Source organism: Ranitomeya imitator, chromosome 5, assembly GCF_032444005.1.
Source record: "Ranitomeya imitator isolate aRanImi1 chromosome 5, aRanImi1.pri, whole genome shotgun sequence".
Classification (NCBI taxonomy): Eukaryota; Metazoa; Chordata; class Amphibia; order Anura; family Dendrobatidae; genus Ranitomeya; species Ranitomeya imitator.
This window is the reverse complement of record NC_091286.1, coordinates 355,642,900-355,649,491: the sequence shown is the minus strand read 5'-3', so window position 1 is coordinate 355,649,491 and position 6,592 is coordinate 355,642,900. Positions and strand designations below refer to the sequence as shown.

The 6,592-nt window shown below is 45.4% G+C and overlaps 1 long non-coding RNA gene across 1 annotated transcript; it reads right to left on the bottom strand.

The window, feature by feature from the left end:
- Positions 1-325: 325 nt before the first annotated feature.
- On the bottom strand, positions 326-1,579 carry LOC138680727 (uncharacterized). Its single transcript, XR_011321751.1, has 3 exons — positions 1,287-1,579; positions 1,039-1,189; positions 326-609 (listed from the first exon to the last, which is right to left on the bottom strand). It is a non-coding gene; the product is annotated as an uncharacterized lncRNA (long non-coding RNA).
- Positions 1,580-6,592: the final 5,013 nt, after the last annotated feature.

The window sequence follows — 6,592 nt, the reverse complement described above, 5'->3', positions numbered from 1 at the left end:
GCTGATGGTCCCAGGCTTGTGTTTCCTCCTCCAGAAAAATTCTGTGCCGGTTGGGTGTAGGAAGACACTCTATAGTGCAGTTCACTGGGTTTCGGTCGTGGGCGAAAGAGTCCGAAAACCCCCGTCAAAACCTTCTCGTATGACTCAATTGGAGCAGGGTCCTCCAGAGCGGTGAGGGATGTTTGGCACAGAGACATGAAGAGAGACTGCCTATCCGGTGGCAGTGAGCGTGCCTTTCGGGCAATGGTCAATGCAAAAAAGTCACACTGGTCCTCACTTGAGGATTGTTTCAGTAAATCAAGTGTGTCACTGGCCATCTTCTCAGTTTTATCCTCATTTTTTTTTTTTTTTTTTTTAATGGACTCTCCTGCCACCGGATAGGGAGCTCTCTTCTCTGTTACCACAGCTTCTGACGAACCAGATGATCCAACAGCTGCTGCAGTTGATGTGCCTGCAGCAGCTGCTGGACATGCGGCCTCAGCAGAAGCTGTGGTAAGAGATGGAAAAATTGTCCCTCCCGCTCCCGAGGAAGTGCCTGCTCCATCAGTGCCTGCTCCATCTTCGGAGTGGTCATCCACAGGAGGCGGGTTGGAAAGGTTTCCCTCAGTCCTGTGTGAGAAAAGGAAAAAAATTATTAATCATGACCGCTGCGGAGGAGCAACATTTTAGGAACAGCATAAAGGCCGATTACTCCTAAACGCAGTTAATTTTTTTGCATGTGTGCTGATAATGCATGTTTTGATTTAACACATGCGTTATCACAACATGCTAGCCAAACAATGTGCTAGTTATCTTGCGCAGTCAAAGTGCCAACACAAGATAAATAGACACGGTGTAGTGCCATACCTCTCACAACTCCATCTGTTGAATCATAGTGCAGACAGGATTTTGGAAAATGCTCTCTTCACTATGGTATAAATTCTGGATGCTGTGTATTGAACGCTGCGGCAGGACACAGGGTTCAATACGCAGTCAACTGTGCTACACCACATGGCAACATTGATGAGGCTACATATATATTAGTGGTTTATAACCTACCTCCGCAAAGTCCGGCTTGTGAGCAGGAACTGCAGTTCATCGTAAAAAGGAAAGGTTATTCGACTTGGAGAAGATCCACTCCGGTCACATGTATTGATGAATTTATTGTACCGGTCACGAACTGACCTCCATCTCTGCTTGACATTTTTTTCTAAGAAACAAAAAAATATATATATATTTTTCAAAGTAAATGTATCATAAACTCTAATAATAATAATATTAATAATAATCGGTAACAATATAATTACCAATTTCCAATTGGTTTGCAATGGACAGGGAATCCCACTCCGGATAGAGGTCCCTCACAATCTTGGTCCAGCAATGGTTTCGGAAATATTTGTCCTTGTAGGACACATCAGCGGCATCCCATATACAAGGTATATCGCGAACCTACAATGAATAGAATAGTGTCATTACATACTATATCCAAATGATAAGTAATCTAAAAGGGAACCTGTCACCCCCAAAATGGGAACTGTAGATAAGCCCTCCATGTTTCCTCTAAGATGATCAAAAGAGGTTAGATTATAGTGACACAGGGGCGGTAACGGACCGATGGGCGTTGCTGTCCGGTCCATCCTCTCCCATCTTGTTGTTATGATGTCCTCTTGTATTCACACTGCGGCTCCTGCGCAGGCGTACTTTGTCTGCCCTGTTGAGGGCATTACGTTGCATTACTGCAGTACGTTGCTGTGCCCTCACCAGGGAGATGAGCCACAGCGTGAATACAAGAGGACGTCATCATAAGAAGATGGGAGGGGCTGTACCAGACCGCCACGCTCATTGGACCGGTACCGACCCTGGGTGAGTATAATCTAACCTCTTTTAATCATCTTTGAGGATACATCGGGGGCTTATCTACAGTATACCAGAATGGGTAGATAAGCCCCTGATGCCGGTGGGCTAAGCTCAACTTCCATGTTGGAGTTAAGAGGTTTCCTTACAGCACAAATGTTTAAAAATTTGACATTGCATTTCACACGTCAGTGGCTCCGGTACGTGAGGTGACAGTTTTATCACGTACCTGATACACTGACTCACGTAGACACTTTAAAATCAATGTATCTCTACAGATGTCAGCGTGTTTTCAAGGACCGTGTGTCCGTTTTCAAAACACGGAGACATGTCAGTGTTTGTGGGAGCGCACGGATTACACGGACCCATTAAAGTCAATGGGTCCGTGTAAACACGTACCGCACACGGATGTTGTCTGTGTGCCATCCGTGTGCATTTTTTCTGTCATAGTGTTAACATTGAAAAAATTGTTGCAATGCAAGGACACAGACACAAAAGCAGACACACGGACATCACACGGATCCCTCCAAAATAAAAATACGTAGGATCCCCCTATATTTTTAGGCCTGAAAGGCTAGGCAGACAGCCGTGGGCACCCTAACCCTAAAGGGATCCTACCCCTAACCCTACCCCTAAAGGGATCCTAACCCTAAAGGGATCCTACCCCTAACCCTACCCCTAAAGGGATCCTAACCCTACCCCTACCCCTAAAGGGATCCTAACCCTACCCCTAACCCTAAAGGGATCCTAACCCTACCCCTAACCCTAAAGGGATCCTAACCCTACCCCTACCCCTACCCCTAACCCTAACCCTAAAGGGATCCTAACCCTAACCCTAAAGGGATCCTAACCCTAACCCTAACCCTACCCCTACCCCTAAAGGGATCCTAACCCTAACCCTACCCCTAAAGGGATCCTAACCCTACCCCTAACCCTAAAGGGATCCTAACCCTACCCCTAACCCTAAAGGGATCCTAACCCTACCCCTAACCCTAACCCTAAAGGGATCCTAACCCTAACCCTAAAGGGATCCTAACCCTAACCCTAACCCTACCCCTACCCCTAAAGGGATCCTAACCCTACCCCTAACCCTAAAGGGATCCTAACCCTACCCCTAACCCTAAAGGGATCCTAACCCTACCCCTACCCCTACCCCTAACCCTAACCCTAAAGGGATCCTAACCCTAACCCTAAAGGGATCCTAACCCTAACCCTAACCCTACCCCTACCCCTAAAGGGATCCTAACCCTAACCCTACCCCTAAAGGGATCCTAACCCTACCCCTAACCCTAAAGGGATCCTAACCCTACCCCTAACCCTAAAGGGATCCTAACCCTAACCCTAAAGGGATCCTAGGGTTAATGATAGGGTTGCTATTGTAAGGTGGCATTAAGCACGGTTAATAATGGAGAGGCGTCAATAAGACGCCTATCCATTATTAATCCTATTAAAGGGTTACTATAATATATGTGGACCCCCTAAAAAAAATACATAGGGTCCCCCTATATTTTTAGGCCAGAAAGGCTAGGCAGACAGCCGTGGGCCAATATTTGAGGCCCGGGAAGGGGTTAAAATACCCATGGCTGTTCCCAGGCTATGAATATTAACCCACAGCTGTCTGCGTAGCCTTTCTGGCCCTAAAATATAGGGGGCCCCAAAAAAAAAAAGTGTTGGGGTCCCCCTATATTTTTAGGCCAGAAAGGCTAGGCAGACAGCCGTGGGCCAATATTTGAGGCCCGGGAAGGGGTTAAAATACCCATGGCTGTTCCCAGGCTATGAATATAAGCCCACGGCTGTCTGCGTAGCCTTTCTGGCCCTAAAATATAGGGGGCCCCCCAAAAAAAAAGTGTTGGGGTCCCCCTATATTTTTAGGCCAGAAAGGCTATGCAGACAGCCGTGGGCTTATATTCATAGCCTAGGAAAGGGGCCATAGATATTTGCCCCCCCCTGGCTACAAATATAAGCCCGCAGCCGCCCCGGAAAAGGCGCATCAAAAAGATGCGCCAATTCCGGCACTTAGCCCCTCTCTTCCCACTCCCGTGTAGCGGTGGGATATGGGGTAATAAGGGGTTAATGCCACCTTGCTATTGTAAGGTGGCATTAAGCCCGGTTAATAATGGAGAGGCGTCAATAAGACGCCTATCCATTATTAAGCCAATGAAAGGGTTAAAAAAAAGACACACACTTTTTGACCATAATTTATTGCACGCTTAAATCCGTCCTGAAGACCCTCGACCTGAAAAAAAAGGCAAAACAAAAAAACAAATTCATACTCCCTGGCCCTGTCCGCAGAAATCCATCGAGGGTCCCACGAAGATCTTCCATGGAGAACAGACACATCCAGAGATGTGTCTGCTCTCCATGGCTGCAGCAACACACTGACAGGAGCCATAGTTCCTGTCGGTGTGTTACTGCGCATGCGCGAGCGAGTTTACCGGCGGTCATTGACCCCGGCACTCTCGCTTACCGGCAGTGCTGCATGGGAAAGTTCAACGCAGCTGTACTGCCGGTAACCGAGATGCCGGCACCATTGAGCTCCAGGACAGTACGCGATACACTGCTAGGAGCTTCGCTCCTGGCAGTGTATCGCCGGAGAGCAGGAGATCGTCGTGGGACACTCGGTTTTGGATTCTGCGGACAGGGAGTATGGATTTGGTTTATTATTTTTGGATTTTTTTCTATGGACGAGGGCTTCGCCTACAAGTGTGGTGTTGGTGAGTATATACTCTATGTTTTATGTACTGTGTGTCATGTATGTCACGTTTATTGTGTGTGTATTGTGTGTGATGTGTGATGTGTTTTGTTTTACCGTACAATTGTGCTAAAGTCGCCGGACACAGGGACAACTCTCCCATCCTAATATCGGATGGGAGTAGTAGTCCCATACGGTGATTTAACACAATTGGGTGGCACTATCGTCGCATGGGGACACACATATACACATACATACCAAATCGATCAAGCGACCGACATCGATCCCCATGCGACGATATGCCTCCATCATGACAGCCACACTCCGCCCACGCACTTCCGCCCACGCACTTCCTCCTGCTTCCCCGCACTTCCGGCTGTAGCGGTTTCTGCACCACAAAACCGCAGAAAACCCGCAGATATTTTTTCATCTGCGGGTTTTACTGCGGGTTTGACCCTCACAATGGAGGTCAATGGGTGCAGAACCGCTGCAGTTCCGCAAAAAGAAGTGACATGCTGCGGAATGAAAACCGCTGCGTTTCTGCGCGGTTTTTCCCGCAGCATGTGCACAGCGGTTTGCGGTTTCCATAGGTTTACATGGAAATGTAAACGCTGTGGAAACTGCAGCGGACCCGCAGCGGCAAAATCGCTGCGGTTCCGCGGTAAAAACCGCAACGTGTGAATATAGCCTTACAGTTCGGGTAAATAGACTTCTATCTCCATTTATTCTCATTGCATATACACTTATGCATCTTATCTTTTTTGTCTGCCTCATTTATATTATCCATCTATACATGCTCTATGGCTATATAACTATTACGTGTGAATCTTTTTGTGCTATAGCAACCTTATACTGCAAGGTGCTTTCTAATCTTATTTTTGAACAATCATGTATGCTGATTTTGACTAAATAGGACTATATTCTTTATAATAATAATAATAATCTTTATTTTTATATAGCGCTAACATATTCCGCTTTACAGTTTGCACACATTATCATCGCTGTCCCCATTGGGGCTCACAATCTAGATTCCCTATCAGTTTGTTTTTGGAATGTGGGAGGAAACCCACGCAAACACGGGGAGAACATACAAACTCCTTGCAGATGTTGGACCCCAGCGCTGCAAGGCAGCAGTGCTATCCACTGAGCTGCCCTATATGTATTTCTATATGCTTCTCATATGGAGACCTTATTATTCCTGTTTAATTAATTATTTAACCCTGCTGTTCTGTTAGGTCAAAAATGACCGTTTTTGACATTCTATAATGTTATAAAAATTCAGCGTGTGATTCTGAGACTTGAGGCTCCCTGACTTTTCGTCATTAGGGGGGTACTCTCTGTGGGAATTTTTTTTTTTTTTAATTTTTGTTTACTTTATTTGGTACAATTTTTTTTACACTTGTACTGTTCGGTCAAAAATGACCGATAGGCCTTTATTCAGCTCTCCAGACAATTTTTGACAAAAATAAAGGTGCTATCACCTCATTTTGAACTATATATTGCATCTACTACTATTTATCAATGTATCTGACTACTTTTGGTCAGAAAAGATTTACACATACCAACATTTTCAAGTTGCGATACAGCCGACGGATTCGCTTCCAGTATAGCTATGCGCAATTTATTTCACTGGTTTTTATTTACCCTGCTGTTCATATAGATCTAGTTCCATTCAGTTGTCAACATTTCATATTGTAAATCATGATTTTCTGATTTTCCATGTGTTTGCTGGTTGTACAGTATTACACTGTGCAATGCTGTCCTAAGCAGAATTCACCTAAAGTGTTGTACTGTGAGCTTTTTCCTGCTGCAGGGTGGTGTCTGCTCTGATCTTATCTGTAGACAGATAACATAGCAGTGTAGAGTTTCAGTTCAGCTGGAGACAACACAGAGAGAGCAGAGGTTCAGACGTCAGAGCTCTCAAGTCCCATTTTTACAGCTATGTTACAGATAAATTATTCTTTTATTCTAAAATTATTCAATATTCTCACTGCTGTGATAAAATGGATGATAGGGGGTTAGCATTAGGGTTGTGTAGACTCAATGTCTGCTTATGAGTACATATTC